Source organism: Sinohyriopsis cumingii, chromosome 11 (assembly GCF_028554795.1).
Source record: "Sinohyriopsis cumingii isolate HCF-2022 chromosome 11, ASM2855479v2, whole genome shotgun sequence".
Taxonomy (NCBI): domain Eukaryota; kingdom Metazoa; phylum Mollusca; class Bivalvia; order Unionida; family Unionidae; genus Sinohyriopsis; species Sinohyriopsis cumingii.
This window is the reverse complement of record NC_142971.1, coordinates 104,419,785-104,439,291: the sequence shown is the minus strand read 5'-3', so window position 1 is coordinate 104,439,291 and position 19,507 is coordinate 104,419,785. Positions and strand designations below refer to the sequence as shown.

The 19,507-nt window shown below is 32.8% G+C and overlaps 1 long non-coding RNA gene and 1 pseudogene across 2 annotated transcripts; both read right to left on the bottom strand.

Moving 5' to 3' along the window:
• Window positions 1-425: 425 nt before the first annotated feature.
• On the bottom strand, window positions 426-9,453 carry LOC149789201 (uncharacterized; annotated as a pseudogene). Its single transcript, XR_016424059.1, has 9 exons — window positions 9,433-9,453; window positions 9,074-9,182; window positions 8,759-8,793; window positions 8,116-8,209; window positions 7,306-7,460; window positions 6,357-6,485; window positions 5,453-5,554; window positions 2,019-4,779; window positions 426-1,779 (listed from the first exon to the last, which is right to left on the bottom strand). The product of XR_016424059.1 is annotated as an uncharacterized LOC149789201 (transcript).
• A 4,581-nt stretch (window positions 9,454-14,034) lies between these two features.
• LOC149789200 (uncharacterized) lies at window positions 14,035-18,197 on the bottom strand. Its single transcript, XR_016424475.1, has 3 exons — window positions 18,141-18,197; window positions 14,425-14,509; window positions 14,035-14,101 (listed from the first exon to the last, which is right to left on the bottom strand). It is a non-coding gene; the product is annotated as an uncharacterized LOC149789200 (long non-coding RNA).
• Between the last annotated feature and the right edge of the window lie 1,310 nt (window positions 18,198-19,507).

Below are 19,507 nucleotides of genomic sequence, written 5' to 3'. Positions count from 1 at the left end.
TAACTTCAGGCTCACATGGGAAGCATATCTTTGGATACTGATTGAAAAATGGGAAACTTTACATATCTCAGGATATAGAGAAGAAAGCACAAGACAAACTATATATATGAGCCAATGGAAACTTAAACATTTCTTATGGCAGAGCACCAATGATGGTTAGTATGTCAGTGAACTATTGAAAGAATAAAGGTATGCTGCTACTGGAAAAGATGGCAACGATTTTTAATAAAGCAAAAAGTTGTGATTCTTGTTTTCATGTACAATAAACCCTTATATTTAATAATCTGAAAAAATTGAGCTTGGAAAATCTGGAATGTGTTTACTATAATACTGCTTAATAACATACAGTAGAAACTGTAATAAGTTTATTTTAATGTAGTTACGAAAATAAGTCTTTTAAAAACTTAGAAATATAAACAAAAGTACCTATTTGGAATCTTCTATTGCTTTTTCAACCTTCAACTTAATCTGACATCTTATCATGTGTAACAATAATATCAAATGTCATTTTTTTAATAGAAAAAAGTATCTTTACATTACTTTATGAAATTTGTCTCTGTTTATGATCATTTTATATATTGTAAATATGTTTCACATCTAAATTTTGGAGTAAAAATTACTCCCTCAACTGCAATAATATACCCAGAAATTGTATCAAACAAAACAATGCAAAATGCAGCAAAGAAATTTAAGAATATGAAAGTGTTCCAATGATCTATAACATACATCTAAACTCCAGCTAAAGCAACTGTCATTTGTTTTTGATACCTTTCACTTTTTCTTACATTCCATTCATGTATGAAAAATTGTAAGTAGAAGAAAAATGTTCTTGGGTCATTTGACGAGCTGATGATTTAATACACTGAATGAAACTGTTAAATTGTTCACATATTGAAGAATTTATCGAGTCAAATCCAATCAGTCTTGATGATCGATATGCACAGGAACATTTGTGAGCAAACCCATGGAAAATGTCATGGAAGAATCTAACATCTCTAAAAAAGCCACTTTCTCGGTTTAAACAATACTCATGGAGATTACATGCAAAGTCATAAAATATATTCTTTGGTGGAGTTTCCAAGAGGGAATAAATTGATGTTGATGGGTCTTTACGTCCTTCGGCATTTGTCATATGAAATCCATAACAATGTCCATGATTAGGACAGAACCAAAGAAATAAAGATGAAGTACCAGGTGCGGAAATATGAGTTTTAGAGAAATATTTTTCACAGCGATCATGATCTAAAGGTGGATCATCATAAGCCAATGTTGTTTTCCTTTCACAGTCAATAGAAAATTTTCTGACTGAACGCAATTTCTTTCCCGACTCAGAAAAATAGTATGCTCTCCCAAACTTTGGAGGATTATAAGTACCAAACTGTGGCAATGCAGGTTCAGCTGGAGTTACATTTATTTCACTACCTTGTGTTATTAAATAGCGAATGAAGTCAACTACATCTTGGCGTATACAATCTTCACCATTCTCATTAATGTTGCCAAGCATTGATGTTGCAATCAAATCTCTTATTTCAGGTGAATATTCACGCATTTCCTGCATTTTTCTATTGAAGAAAAGATCTCCACCATTATTAACCTTTTCTCCTGTCATATGATCCAAAAGTTCTACAATGCAATCTAAATACGCATGAGGGATCAAGCTAATGATAGGAGCTGTTGTAGACAACATTTTAACAACATTAGTAAATGCAATATTTTCATCTGGTAAAATATTTTGATCCTCTGACATGTGTGCAAGAAATCGTCTGAAAACCGGCTTAACTGAATCACATAACAAAGACAAAAGTAAATTATTTCTGTTAAATCTCTCCTGCTGTGGTATTTCTTTTAAAATTACACTGCTTATGTAATGCAAATGTTCTCTGGCTTGTTTTAAGCTATCTTTATCAATGCCTGTCCTTTCAGGAAGGAAACATCTTGTCATTCTTCTGTGCAGTGTCGGTAAGATGGTATCAGGGTCATCTGGCTTGCTTATTTCCTCAAAGTTAGCATTGCGAAACCCAACTCCAACTTTCGTTCCATCACATGCAAGCTGAGTTGGGCAAACCCACAAACTGGACAGGGTTTTCTGAAATCTATCTTCATATTTGAAGCCCAGCTGAACCACCATTTCCTAAATACTACATGATCCATGAATGTGCGGAAATCTGGATTTGATTCACGGTAATCTTTAGTTCTAAGGTCACAAAATGATGAAAACGTCAATTTAGAACACAAAACCTGGTTTACAAATGCCCAGCCAATCTCATCACCTGCAGCAGTGTCCCTTGTAGCAACATGAATGCACAGAAATTGCCCTTCATCCCATTTTATTTTACATGGTGCTTCAGTTTTAACACATATTCGTGTTAAAACTCTACAATGCACTGGTGCAATTTTTGTGTAAATGGTCAATGTACGATCAAAAACAGTTTTACCATTTAAATGATCTAAGTCAGTCCACCCAGCACCGCACTGACATGGAAACTCTGGTATCTCATTCACAAGGTCAGGTCCTTTTACACAACCATTTTCGATATTGCTAAAGTCTGAAGTGATCCAAATGTATCTTTCCCTTATGTTCTTGGCCAATTTTGAATCTTGCTGTTTTCGTGCTGAATGTGTACTTACACAAGGAAAGGACCAAAGTCCATCACTGACATTAAAGTTTGAGTCATTTCCTGTTGAAATCTGGTCTTCAATATTCATTTCAACATCCATACTTTCAGTAAAGGCTTCAGTTTGCAAATCGTCTGCAGTATCATTAAATAAACAATTGGAAAACTCCATCCAGTAATGAGGCGCATTTTTTAGTTCCAGCAAATGGCAACATAGATTTCCTCCTTTAGTGAGCAAATCTACATTTCTTTTGAATCCCTTTCTACTTCTGCAGAAACCATTTGTACATGAAAGTATAAAACGCTGAACACGGTCACTGAACGTTAAATGTACAAATGAAATTTCATCATCATGCAAGACTGAATATTTCTTTGTATTCGGTCGGCAAGATGACAACTCAACTACCTTCATATCTTTGAATGATAGACTTCTCTGTATAACTGCTTGTATGTTTGTAATTGCTGCATTTTCATCACTTTCAATATTTGGAAAAATATCTTCTTTTAATACTCGACAATGCATGCACTTTATACCATTTATATCCAAGGCATCATACTGTTCTTCTTCTATATCACTGAAACATTCTAAAAGTGTGCGATAAATTTTACATGTACAAGTGTAGAACATTCCATTTTCAAATTGCTCCCTTGTCGTCACGACATACTCAGACTTCCTGAATTCTCCCGTTTCATCATCATAGTCATTCATGACAGCAATTAATTTGTGCTCATCAAAAACCTGTATAACTAAATCTCCATATTCAAGTAGCTGTTTCTTGAAATTATCATAGATACTTATATCTTTCATTACATTTTCATTCTTTAGGTCAACAGTTTTCAATACCATTTCTGCTGTCACAATCTTTCCACGTGGTGTGAACATTTTCCAACGTACTGGCGCAGGTTCAGCATGATACACAATATTTTCACTGGCACTATTATTGTGATAATTTTCCTGGCAAAGGTCTCTGTAGATTTTGAATAATTCACCAAATTGTTTGTTCTTGTAAAGATAAAGCACCTTGTTCCTTAATGATTTAGCACTATAACAGATAGAAAAGCGATACAGAAATTTTATTATGTCAATTCCATGGTCATTTGATAATAAATTTAGCATAATACTTTGTTCATATAGAGACTCAACAGAAGCAAAACTTTTTAGAAAGTCTACTGAAGATTTCTCATAACGATCCAAAATTCTGATCTCTGGATAATGACATATGATATCACGAATAGCAGGAGTCTTCAGCATTTCATTGTCACAGGACATGTAACAGGCATCCGATACATCTTTGCCGATTTTAACAGTGAATCCTTTGCGAGTGGTAAGAACAAAACAGGCACATAATTCCAAGTTGGTGAAATTTTCAGCATGCTCTGCAAGTTGTAGTTTTCTTTCCTTCAAATTACTTAAATTATATTTATATACTTTATCTGGTCTGCTATGACGTTTATGTGAACCTTTCATTTTCCTCTGTGTTATCTTTCTTTTATCTTCATCAGTGGCAATATTGCACAAGAAAAGTGATTCTTTTGAGATAGTCAATTTCTCACATATTAGATGTGAAAAATTCTCCACCATAAAATTTTGATAATATCCTGATTCAATATATCGCATATAATAAAATGGTGCTTCACTGCTGTCATTTATAATTTTAAGTAAAGTAAATACGAATACTCCCTCAGTACAATTAGGAAAAGTGGCTATATTTATAGCAGCATCCTCAAATTGTTGAAGCTGCTTATTCTTCGAATCCATGAAATGGCACTCTATCAACTGACTGATGATGTCATGCTCTATGTAAATGGCTTTATGGCACTTTTCCAAATTGGTTGTAAACACATTTTTAGCAATGCTAACTTCTGATAAATCTGACTTTCTTTTCCTGGATAAAGTTTTATTGTTAATATCTGTAGGATGTAATGCGGCTTCCTGCTGTAAAGAATTTGACACAGGAGTTTTAACTTTTATACTGTCATCTGTTGTCCACTTTTCTCCTAGAAGCTGCCTCTTGCAAATATATTCTGCAGTTTGCTTTTCAAATTCACGAGCATTGGAACTGTTTAGCATAGATAAGTACTGGCTGTGATCTTCAATAGTGTATGGGTATTTTGGTGGCATTCTGAAATCTTCATCCAGTAAAAGGAGATGCGGTTTGCTTCGCTGTTGACAGAAAAATAAAGTTAACTGTAAATAAAACATCTTGAATATCACTATAAATTCTATTTTATAAAGATCTTTGTTATTATCAAAATGTTATCAAATGAGCTTAATTATTAGGAAACTATGCAAATTGTTATGTATGAGAGACATTACACACAGACTGAAAGTTAAATGAGAAAAGAGGGTGAGCTGATTACCTAAAAAAATAAAAAATAATCAAGGTACGCATTAGTAGTAATGTATTACATTATAATTAAACTATTCCTCGAGTGAAATATTGTCTTAATCAGTTCCAATATAACTGCTCATTCTGCATATAGCAATATTTTATATATGTAAGAGGAACAAAAATATAGGAACTGAACAAATTAGTTTAGGTAAATAATTCCTTTCAAATCAACAAATGAAATAAAACTTATCATGAAATATCCACTGAAAAATAATTAAAGTTGGAATATTAAGAAACTGTCACAAAATTTCATGTTACAAAATAATAAAGGTAAAACTAGATCACAGAAAATTAAGAAATCTTAAGTTTAACTATACCATACAATATGGATAAACTGATATGATAATGAAAGCTATGTGATAAATACAACTATCAGTGAACCAAAAAACATGCATTTTTTAATTTCAAGGCGCATTTCTAATGACAATCATTGTAATATCTCACCAATGGCACTGGACATAAATGCAGATCACTAGTTATTTTTGATAACTGTCCAAGAGGTAAAGCTTGTTGCCATTCTTCAATGGAATGAAAAGAAAACTGTTCCTGCAAATGTGATAAAATATTTTTTTTAAAATAAGTAATTTTTTTCATTACAACAAAACCTTAAATATCATGTATATTCCAGAGAACAGTACATAAAGAAGCTGAAAACAAAATATATTCTGAACATTCAAATGTTGTCCAAGAATTAACTCATATGATAATCAAGATGGCCTTGAAAACATGACAGTGAATAAAGAACTGGGCTCTCATTCACCAACAGTCAGATTTTCACAACTTAAAGATGAAGAAATTCATAGCAAGTAACCAAAAACATGGTTAGGTCATCAGAAATAATTGTCTTTTATATATGACTAATGCTGTAGCTGGTTTTGAAAGAAACTGCTGAAATACATTTCTTCATTAATGTTACTATGAAGAAGATTATTTTAATATGTTACACAGTATATGGAATATTTAAGCCAAATAAGTACAATTGTACTAATGAAGCAGTTAATATTGTCATTACAAAGTTACTATAATTATGATTAAGGTCTTCATAAGGACCAAACTAGTGTTACTGGCCACAGCAGATTTTTCTAGGCCAAATAATTTTCATAGCCCAACTTATTTAATTTTGTCTGTGATGTAACCAATTTGTGATGACTGTAGCATGTGATTGACATTTTCAAAAGTTTCAGTGCACTATTATTATGTTTTAAGGACTACATTATTTATGAATGAATGAAAAAAGATATATATGACAATAACTGAGTCACACTCTACAATGTAGACAAAAAATGCAAAAACTGTAAGATTACATACCAAATAAATGTGTTTTAATACATGTGTTTCCAACTCATTTCCATCGTAACTGGTAAAAGCAGTCTTTCCATTGACATAACATGCCAGGATGAATATGACCTATTACATGCTGTCCTAAAAGCTGCTCTGTTTGGAATGTTTCTGTGCAAGATTCCCAGGAACATTCGATCTAGAGAGAGATTAATAGAATAGGGCATGAAAATACTGTAACTATGAGAACTAATTCACGTGTTAAACAAAACTGAACCTGTTTGAAAGTATTTTCCTACCTTTTAAAAGTATAAAAAAGAGAAAAAGATGACCAGGAAAACAAATAAGTTTAAAATGCTGATCTTGTATATTAAGGAAACACTGGCAGTTAACCAATTCAGCCCCGATCCCGTCTGTAGGCGTGATGAGGCTGTACCCTACTTCAAAGCCCCGCAGCAGAAATTGATGTTTCTAATACAACTAGTCATTATTCTCATGGGTAATTTGTCTTAAATAGCTGTATTACGATGTATTCAAAAATAGCACCCCAAATGTCCTTCCTACGCACATTTCAGGCAAAAAAGACAAAAACCTCTGGGGCCGAATGAGTTAAATTTGGTTTATTATGATCACTCACACTGCATAGAAACTTTCACAATTCTGACTGTACACACTACTGCTAGTTATATTTGCTGATCAGGAATTTCCTAGAACTTATTTCTCATTGATACATATTCTGTTTTAGTGATATACATATCAATTCCTCGTATGATAATTTTTAATATATATATTGTGAACAGAAGGGAGAAAAAAATAAAATGTGTGTACCCAAAAGGTATGTTGTTGTTGTTGTTGTGGGGTTTAACACCATTTTTTAGCACACGATAGGCTATACATGGCAGCCCGTATTAATTGGTTGAGGAAGAACCAGGGAAAACCCCAGGAAAAACAACCAACCCATAAGAAGCTCCTGGCAAGCTTTCTCACAAAGGTATAGATGACAATATAAAAATAATTACCACTGGAGGTCCAGGATTTTCTTCAACATCACCAGAAAGGATCAGTTTCATTTTTGCAAAGTTCTTCCAACAAAATGCAGCAATTTTCTTTACAAATGACAAACAGTTTGACAGCACTGTTTGATCTCTTATGTCTCTTTGTTCACATTTCATGCCTATATATTGATAAAGATGATAAATTTAATAATAAATGAACGAAACATCCATCAACAATATGTAACAACTGTATTCAAGGTGATGTTAAATGTGGCATGGCATCACTTTGTTGACAGGAATTTTGCATGAGTATGCAAGGTATGTGCTTAAACAATGGCGAGAAACAGCATAAGAAAGATCTGATAATTTGCTTAATGATATTACTAAAGACATCAGCGTCTTGAGCCAGAGTAAATATTATATCGTAATATCCTGGTTTTCTTTCTGATAAAAAATGACTATCACGGATGATATATGGCATTAAATCCACAAAGCTGAGTATCGTGTTTGAAAGGAAATTATTCATTCCTTATTGACAAATAAATGTTGAATCATTTATTGTGAAAGACACAAAATAATGTTCAAATTAAATAAAGGGAAAACGATTAAGTCACATTAAAGTTCCACTTTACACATTCTATACCTCAGTCTTAATAAAACGGCACATTAGGATGGCAATATATATATATATATATATATATATATATATATATATATATATATATATATATATATATATATATATATATATATATAGACACACACAGAAAGTGAGAGAGATGAAAATAGTAAACAGACCAGATACATAACTGTAATACTGAAATGTATATTTACCAAATAACTGCATTTCAGGAACATCCAATGCAATAAAATCACTATCAGTTATGGAACTTATGTGACTGGATGCTTTACAAGTATATATCTCATCCTGTAAAAGGGTAAATTCATTATAAAGCCAATGATTGAGGGTTGTTGAGCATTTCATAAATAGGACACTAGAAGTATTAAATAGCTATACATACACAGATATCAACAAAGATGAAAATTGTACCCTGATTCTGTTGGAAGATAAATTTTAATTTATGCATGAATTATTATCATCAAAAAGAAAATTGATATCTTTTCAAGATATTATTATAGGAGCATTAAAATATAACATGGGCTGTATTAAGGTTTCAGAAATAATTTTATTTAAGTCAACTTTATGTGTCATGTTGAAGTAACTATGTGTGTGTGTGTGTGTGTGTGCGCAAATACCCAATCATGAATCATATGCATTAATTAAAAAATGTACACCATGAATTAGTTATGTAAGTATTTCTGGAACAAACTAAACAAACGAAGTAGTATAAGTTGTCCTCATTCAAAACAAGTGATGGCTGCCTTAACAGAAGAAGCCAAAATATAATTTTGGTAAACATAATTAAAATTATTAAGTTCTGAATTGTATTTAAGCAGAAACTAATATATATCATACCTTCATATGGTTTGGTTTGAATGAAGCATCCTTATCTGGAAAGGAATAAATGTTTTAGATTCGATTAAAGAAAAGGCTTACAAAGAGGAAACAAAAAGCTAAGTAATAATTAAGGAATAAAACAATATTTGTGTATCTATGCTGGAAAATGAAAAACAATCAACTTCATATCACAGAATTTACAGGTCAAAAGCACCAAATATATAACACAATATAATTGTAATGCATCTATTTCACCAAGAATAAGCAAATTAACTGGGTTAATTTTTTGAAAATTTAATAATAATTTGGCAATAACTACTTCAAGAAACATACACATGATCTCCTCCATTTTCTTTCTATGAGGAACATGTCTGCTCAGGTAATGGTTCAAAAGAAAGTCTTCCTTAGTGCATTTCACACGGCACTCAGGACAGCAGAATACCTAAAAAAATAAACATATTTCAACAGTAATAGTGTTTTAGGAAAATAGAAAAGCACTTAAACGTTAACAATGCTACACTTTTTAATAGCTTAGTATTCATTATTATTAAAGAATAGTGATTCAAAAATATATATAAAAAATCTCAAGATCAGATTTCTTCTTTACTGGTCAAATGTGAAAACAGTAGCCACAAAACAGTATTTAGAATGATAAAATAAGAAAAAAAAATTCTATAGTATTTTCTACTTACCTTTGCAGGGATCATCATCATCTTTATTTCCTTCCATGGAAGATTACATGATATAAGAATAAATCATCTGAATACAATCAATAAATATAAAAAAATAAAAAAATAAAAAATATTCTATATTGGAATACAAATTCTTACACAATATCAATCAACAAAGTGTTCGTCAACTCATAAGTTGCAAGTTTCAGTACCTTATTTACAGAAGATAGCTGCACACTGCATGACAAAGTATGCTGCATACAGGACGAATAGCTTGGAGTTTTCTTTGTCGATTACTCCTGATGGTAACCTTTTACCTAAAAGATATTTTAGTTGCAGCTCATCTTCTGCATTAAATAACGTAATGTGCAGGCTCAGGGGAAATTTATCAGTAAGGAAATCCCAGAAAGAATTTCGAAAGTTCGACATATAAGGACAACTAACACAACAATGAAGTATCAAGTCTGTATAAACATTCCCACATCTAATACACATATCAAGCTGTGTTTGTGGAACAGTAGCCCATAGTTTAGCTACATATGTAAATACCTTAGTGTGTTGTCTAGTTTTAGCCGACTGCCACACTGAGGCAGGTCGTAAGTATTCGTGTATCGAAGAGAATCTATCAAAATCTGCTTGATTAGACATACGAACTCTCCAGAGGCTATTTTCAAGACCAACAATTTTTGACCTTACAATTTCTTTCCAATTATGTTTATCTGGAATTTCAGAATGATGTAAATAATCAGTTAGATACCCGAGCAAGTCAAACTTCTTTGAGGTATAATATAAATTTGAAATTAACCCGCACCTTGACATGCATCCGCTCAGAATGAAGTGAAATAACGCAACGTTAAACACACGTTTAGTATGTACATTGTTAGGCATCAAACACAATCTGTGTGAAAACATCAATTTTCTTCTATCAATTTCGGACTGCGCTGATGTCCATCCTAGCATTCCCAGGGCAATGTCTGATCTTGTATGTATTGGAAAACCTTGTAAATGTTTGGCAAAATACCTCAGAGTTTTATCCAATAAAACGAGGTCACTTTTTGAAATGTTACACCATAATTCACTTCCATAAAACATTGAAGGGAAAATTACCTTTTTAATTACATTTGCAGCAACCAAAGGATTTAAACCATTCGGTTTAATGCCAATACCAAACAGACCGTGAAAAGATTTTTTCCCTTTCTTGCATGCATCGAGTATTGCGTCATGCGACGTCAGCTTTGAGTTAATCCGGTGACCCAGGTGTGTTGCCGAATCGGTGACCGGCAAACATGACGGGCCAAGATACCATTTCATATTGATAAAATTCTTGTATTGGGGTCCGAAAATGATAATGTATGACTTTGTAACACTAAGCTCGAATCGCCACTTATTATTGTAGTCGTATGCTATATCTAACAGCTTTTGTAGATTGCTAGGATATATAGCCAAAAGTGAAATATCATCAGCTAGGGTTGGATTTCCCACAGCTAAGGATCCAATCTTTGCTCCAAATCCACTATTTTCTAACTGTAGCAGCAAGTCATTTATAAATATTGTGTACATCAAGGTTGACAAAACACCCCCTTGTCTCACTCCTTGGCCAATTGAGAACCAATCTGAAAATTGCCCATTTACAAGAACTTTACTCTGTAAATTTGTATACATGTTAAAAAATATCAAAAGGGATTTACCCGTAATTCCCAACGTGAATAATTTAAAAAGCAGTCCTTCGTGCCACACGGTATCAAATGCCTTTTTTGTATCAAGAAAAGCAGCAAAAACCCGTGAACCCATGTTTACATTATATTGTACTGATTGCAACAGCACAAAACTCGCTGTTGTGCAGCCTAAACCTTTTTGGTAACCATGTTGTTGTGAACTGGGTATACTAGAATTAGTATCTTTGAGCCAAGTTACCAAACGTTCATGAATAATTTTCTCAAAGGTTTTGTAGATAACAGGCAGTAAAGTAACAGGCCTGTAACTTTCGAGGGAGTTCTTTGATTTTCTGTTACCTTTGTACAGTGGTATTACTAACCCTTTTTTGCAATCTACAGGTATGTAAGATTGATCAATCATCCGAGTAAATAAAATTGTCATACACTCGATGAGGTAGTCGCTGCCATAGATCAAATGTTCATTGCAAATTTGATCATGGCCCGATGCTTTTGATTTCTTTAGACCTTTAATGATTTCTCTTACTTCATTTAAACTGATACTGGTCTGTAAGGCCTCGATATGGCTTACTTCGTCCTGTAGACCCCGATTTAATTCTCTCTCTATAAATTCATAAAAGTTTCCGTCAAAACTATGGTTTAAATTCGGCGTGTGAATGTCCTCATAGTATCTAGCAAAGCCATTTGCGATGGAATCATCATCACGGACACAAACTCCATCAGTTGATAGTTCCTGACAAAAATTTGTATTGTTCCCTCTCTTAATGTTGATCATTTTCCAAAAGTGTCTTACACCGCATTCATGTGCTTTTTCAATTTCTTCATACACCTCCCCCATATATTTTTCCACAGCCAGTTTTTGAACGTTTCTAAAGTCTCTCTTCTTATCTTTATATTCTCTGTAAGAATTAAATTGACTACCCCTCGGTCTTCCCTCATTTATCCAAGTATACCTAGCTTGTCTTTGAAGTTTATGTGCTTCTTTGAGTTCATTTGACCAATATGGTTTGGCATGATAATTGAATTTAGACTTTGGAAGCGCGATGTCGCTTGACTGCTGTATTGCATTAACAATGTGCTGGTAAAAGCTATCAACATTGTCCGAAATAGTATCTATATCTAAAGTTTTCAGGCGAAGTTCCAGCTCAGATTGATAGTTTTTCAAGATATCAGCGTTTAATTTATTCCAGGCTATGTTGTTTCTCTTCATAGACTGTCTGAAGTCTCTCCCACAGGTCACTGTACGAAGGGAAGTAAGGATAGGGAGGTGGTCAGATATCGCGTGCTCTTCGTGATCTGAAACAATGTGCACACTTCGTAATCTACCTATGCATTGATCCGACAGTACAAAATGATCAATCATCGTTCTTGCTGGGGTGAACGTATAGCGGGAACCAGTGCATATTATTAAATGTCCAGCACTCACTAGATTATTATATCGCAAGAACTCATGAAATACTCTATCTTTGTAATCTCTGAAAGTGGCTGGTTCAGCTACTGCATTGAAATCACCAGTAAAATACACGTCCCCCAGCTGTGAGTACTGATCATAGAGATTTTGAATCAACTCAATTTGCGCTTTGTAACAATCTATGCCATATAATAGGGTCGGCATATATACACAAAAAATATATACATTTTGCATATCAGGAAATTTGAATTCTATGCCAACAACTCTGTCACTATTAACTTCATCTATAAAGTTAGCATATCTCATGAGAGAAGTTTTGCAGAAGATTGCAACTCCTCCTTTACCACATTTTATTAACATACAATTAGAGGAAATATCCTCTGCCTTAGCAGTGCATTTATAATCAGAACGAATAGTATCGCAAAATGGAAGTATGTGCTGTAATAGTTTATGTTCAGTTACGCAAGCTACGTCAACATTATATTTATCCAGCATTGCACTAAAGCTAAGAGCAGAGGACATAATTCCTCTAACATTCCAGGTCAGTATATTAAGATTCATATTAACTTGCAATATAGGCATATTAATACTTATGCATCGTGAAAGCAGGACTAAAATGACAAAAATGACAAAACACATTAACTTACGACAGAACATAATGGCAAATTTATGAACAATTAACTGTCACCCTAGTCACAGAATATCGCATCCTGCACCTTCATTTGCCTCCTGATCGCGATTGCTAAACCTGTCTCGCCAAGATTGATTCCCATACCACCTTCTTACATAAACACCTTTTGGCCATGTTACATCATTTTCAACAGTGTCGCAGTCTGAATTATATACAGTCAGCTTGGCCGATAGACAATTACGTCTACTGTGGATAAACTTTATGGATAACGGATCTATATCGTATTCTTTCAAGAATTTACCGAGGCCTTCAGCAGTAGATTTGACGCCAATGCCACCCACATAAAAGCGCCTTGTTCTACGTCTAACTACACCTTCAAATACAACATTCTCATTTTTGTCATCAACATCCTCATGTCCAACAATACTCTCTGAACCTATTTCTAAACCTGATTTACCAAATGATCTAGGTCTTTCTACCTGACCCCCAATAACGGTAGGTATCTTGCTAGGAGGGGTTTTCAAGTCTATACCTTTCACATTACTGTTGCTAGTAATCGGATGCCTAGCGTTCTCTATCCTGGTCGAAGTCGAAGTTAACAGTTTATTTTGATTCTGAATGGGTGTGCGCACAACATTTGTCACATCAGGATGAACACTGGCTTTATAAATCTGTGGGATATTTCCATCGAAGGGGGCGATATGTCTTCTAACGAAAGTCTGTGAAATTATATCCGAACTTTTTGAAACCAGAGTTTGCAGAGCACTGACCCCACTCTTTTCCATAGTTGTTTGGGCCGTTACACCGGTTCGTGACTCCACTGCCGTTGTACCTGGTGTAGAGTCGTCAGCCTCAACCAACACGGGAGACAAACAGTTGGACACTGCAGTTCTGTTCTGAGATTCACTTGATTTTCTGGATGAATCTTTTCAATTTTGGTTTCTGGTGTGTACAGGCAGCATGAATATGTCGATCCTTAAAAAGTTAAACTTTATATGATGGCACAAAATCAAGGAAATTTGATAACAACAAATGTTGTCATTAACACAGTCATATGCAAAGTTGCCTATATCATCATTTGCTCTGAAATTTGTAAATAAATACCTTGTTAATTATATTATCATATATTTTTAAAAAAAGGAAATTTCCAAAGTCATTACTTTCACTGTAGTTTCTATAACGAACTATAATACCGCAAACAGCACCGGTCTTTTATTCATTAACTTTTTTTTAAACATTCAGACTGAAACATTTATACTTTGATAATTAACATTTATACCATAATACTAAACAATTACCTTGTATATGTTATGAATAGCTGTTGGTGGCAATATTACAGCAACATCCTCACTGACATGCACTATTATCTCATGCTGCTCTAATCTGCATAAAAAGTATATATCATCAAAAACATTTCAATGGTTATTTTCCTGAGAAAAAAATTAATCGAAACAAATTTATCAAAGTATCAGCAATAACTCTTGACACATGAAAAAAGGACACCTGATACAGTTAAATAAAAGACCTGGCAAATGCGTCACTCGAATTATAAATGTAAAAATACGTACATGTCTTTCAAGAGAATTTTTTTAAAGAAAAATAAGAATATGCGAACAATATTATAATGATGGCTACACACATTGGCTGTAAGGGGTGGAATCTGATGAAGAATATTCACTCTAATATAAAATATTATTGTGAAATAAAGATGCATAAAAATGTAATTTCAATTATTATTACCATTTAGCAAATATGCAGTTTATATAAAAAGTTAAGATAGATTCATATTGCTGGCAATGTCAGTTTTCCACAAAAAGAAATGAATAGGCCATTCTTAATCTATGATGGTATATATGTTCAGTACACAAGCACTACCAGTTAACAATTCTCAGATGATTTATTAATCATAATGTAGCAACGCAGCTGTACAGATATCAGTAAATTACTATCATCAAACAATAGCATAACTGATGATTATTTTCCTGCTCAAGTAAAAAACATATCACTTGGAAAAAGGGAAAAGAAAGACAAGAAAAATAACAATATTAAATACTAACAACTATAACAAAGTATGTAAACTGAAGCTGCTTTTACACAGGTTCCAATCGACACACCCATAATGTATGTATTAATGAACACATGCACACTGAATAAACTTGAATCAAATATATAATCAGCGTGAAAATTTTGCTCTTGTATAAGTGAACAGATTCAGTATTATCATCTATAAATAGTCATGCAGAATAGGTTAACATATTTTTTAACTAAGCTGCAGGATTGATCATAATCTCTATAATTGGAAAATATAGCAGGCATGGCCTTACATAATTGATTAAATGTACAGTAGCAATCCTCTATTTCTTAGAATGCCAAATATTGTAATTTTTATGTTTCATATAAATGTATGGCAAAATATAAAACAATTATTAAAGCAGTAAACAACATTGTTTGAATATTTAATGTACAAATGAAGTAAAAACAAATGCATTTAGGTTATAAATTATAACAATAATTGAAAAGTTAACTAATCACAAATTTTGAAACACACTGGCTGTCATAAATACCCACAGGAACCCCAATACGATTTTAATACCTTTTAAAGAAATTGAAAATTCTCATTGCATGAGTGTTGTATATATTCTTTTTAGTGGTTTTATACTTCTCCAGGCCAGGGGAATTTTTTAAAAAATTAAAACAAATAGTGTTAGTAGTAACAATATAACAAATTTCATTTCTGAAGTATGTGCATTATTAAAATGAATTAAAAGAAAAAAGGAACCAGTCTGGTCCATAATGAACACATTTTGTTATGACTGAATAATAACTAGTAATTTTATAAAAAAATAACAATATAGAAGGTAGTGAACATACTGAGCTTTTGTACTGTAAATAAAGATATGCCACACTGCATGATTTCATTATGTGCTGATGAAAGGATAATTTAATGGTAAATTAACATGCACATTGTGACAAGGATAATTGTACTGTAAATTAACATCCACATTCAGAGATCGCATTAACTTTATAAGGTGGCATGATTTATGTCATCATTTGTATAGTAACTGATAAAGAGCAACTGGAGTCATCTGAGAAAGATTTTAATTAGTTTTATTGGATTTTTAATGAAGCTTTAACAATTTATCAGTTACATAACTATAAGGTTTCCTTGTCACAATCTATAGCCAGGGTGTAAAACCGGTTTTGGCCAAAGACCAGATTGCATTTTCTAAGACCAATCGAGGGCTGAAAACAAATTTCTTTAATATTATTACTGTTCACACGCCAGATTAGGCCCACTGGCAAGGGCTTGTGCATCTATGGTATATAGTGATGTCAAAACCATGCCAAAGACATATTGTGTCACACATTATCATGACAGTGGGCTAATATACATTTACTGAAATGTGATTGCAATACAAATGAGATGCAACATCAGAGGTAAATTTCTGGTCTTATAACTCAAGTAGAATAATGATGGTACTTATTGAATCATAGGATTTTAAGAATAAAACTTGTTATGTAAATAAGAAATCTTCTGTATTTAAATGTGAAATATTTCTGCTATTCCAACATGATTAATGATATAATATAACCTGACAATTGGCTTACAATTTATCCACCTTTAATCATTTTAGTTGTAAATGTAAAAAATGAACAGAAATGAAATATCAAAAAGGGAATCAACATAATAAAAACATGAGAAAAACAAACCTTTTCTGAGAACAAATTCTAGTTCTATGAGACTGAAAAGAGTTTCATTTTTATTGAAATTAAAATAAATATAAAGCAGAGATAAAAGTGATGCATGTCAGGATGAAGAAATTGATATCTTTTTCTTGTGAATGATATATCTGCCTGAGCTGTGAAACCTAACTTATGAAACAAGCGAGCTATGTACATTTTGGAAAATAGACTAACAATAATCATGAAATTTATTTATAAAATCTTTCAGATTTAATAAGAAATAAAAATGTCTCTTCCCACACCCACTTTTTTGATGTTCAAAAAGGCAATGGTGTGATGGTGATGGAACTGATGTTTAATGCCATTTTAACACACTGTGAGATGGTTAAGGCTGAAAGTCACATAACTGGAACCAACTATGAGAAACTGACATTCATTTTTTGGAGTGTGAGTGGACTTGACAGTATCGGATTCATATGAACAATTCCTCAAACTATTTTAAAAATTTAACAAGACTTTCAAACTCTGAGACAAGACAAAAGCTACATTATGTCTATTTCAACCCTTGAACCATACCTGGACATTCCAAGCTTTCTGTGTGTGAGTTTATATAACCAACATCACTGTATATGTGAAAAATCAGAATTCTTATAACAATTCCAGCCTGTACATGTGGTATAACTGATTCAACCTTTCACCCCCAACACAAAGCAGGTCGACTGAAACAATTCCGCTAAAATATTAGTGCAAAACTATTAGGCATTAGATAGTTATGGCAAAGAAAGTTACTGCACAGATAAAGCTAGAGTATAAGAGTTTTGATCTATGAACAATAGATGTGTCAATGACTTTCACAATTTATGGGTGGGTGTAGATATGACACATGATCATATGATTCACGTTTCATATGAATAATTCTATGAAATCTTTGTGAAAACCCAGATATCGTTAAAAAGTTGCAGCCTGGATAAGCCTGACGTAGGCCTAACCTAACCTTTGACTCAAAACCATGAAGTGGAACATGTAGTTGAAACTGGTATATGACACCACTAGGACAATATAAATAAATTATACAACATATAATTCAAGACAGGAGTTATTCAAAAGACGTTGTGGCCGGGTCAAGACGATTAATTGACCCAGATTTTATTGAAAAAATATCAAGCTTTACAGATTTATGGCCATAATGTGAAAATGTGACGAACTGACTCATGAAAATAGGGATAACAATGCGGGGGGGGGGGCAGGGGAGACTTTAGTATAATTTCTTTTTTTAGATGATATATTTTTCAATTTTTCTTTATCTCTATCTAATACAATATGCTCATACCTTTTTAACTCGTGTTGAAACAGGTACTCTGCATCGTTTATACCATCTGAATTTGGGAATAAATGGCTTTTGCTAAAAATGCAGCTCTCCTTAAATGAATTAATTATAAAACATTAACAATATATGTAAACAAAAAAATTCTGTACTTTGGTCAGTCCAATTACTCTTAAGTATATAATAAGCACATTAATAATTTTACCTGTCATTGTAAAAAGGACAAACATGAAGTTGACATTTTCTAAAAACAAATAGGGGCAGAACATTATGATTTAACATGGACATATTGCTGTAATACCAAAATCATTTACCAAATATAGACTGATGTGAATATGTGACCTTATTCATGTTAAAAGCAAGTTTAGATTTTATGTAAAAACTATAATTTATGTTAGTCACCTTATCCTTGTAATCCATCGATTTAAGTTTATCTCTGGGTGGAAACTGCTTCACTACATCCGCATAAGACATACGGGTATCGACAAGGTCCAAGGATAATAATTTTTCAGCGCTGTTTATCAGCTCCATGTCCAAACTAACAACAAATGACTCCAAGACGGTTTTCAATACATATGCACCATTTATATTTACATGGAGTCCATCACGTGCCAAATGCATACTTCGATCAAACAATGGGTTATAGTCAATAAAATGGCACTTATCACATTCTCGGCTTAAGCTCATAATGACATCATTTAGTGCAGCACATCCTCTTTGTAAGTCTGGTAAAACAGTAGAGTTCCAATGAAAAGATTTAAAGTTACTGGTGGTTCGAGGCAGAATTCCATAAACAGTGACCAGCATCATGGGATTCATTTCCAGCAACTGACGAATAAAGTCTCTGTAACAAATGAAAGCAAGAAGTGCACAAAAAGAATTAACTAAAATGCAAACAAAACATGACTAATAAAACTGTGAAAATTTCAGAAATTCACCACCATAGTAACTGCTGCCATTTGGGAAATATAAAGAAAATGATACAAAAATTTAAAAACATCTCCTACCAGGGTTATTTTGTTCAACTCTCAAGCTCTAAGCAAAAATAAATATCTCATTTTGACATCATATGGCAAGATTTCGGAACAATCAGCACACTTCATTTTTGTTGTAGCAATGTAAAAATTGTATTGTCATAAAGTGCAATATGTATTACCTAATTAATGTTACCCTCCTCCTGATGTTAAGCCTGTTTATTTGTGGCATTTGGTGGATTATTAGTTAATAAATGTAGATTGTTGGAAGCTGAGAATACCAAAATCAGTTAAAATTGTGACAAGAATCTTGAATTAAATGAAGCTACTGAAACACTTTCTTCAATACTTTTATGTTTTTATTCATTTTGTTAAAGAAACATACTTCAACTTAATCTG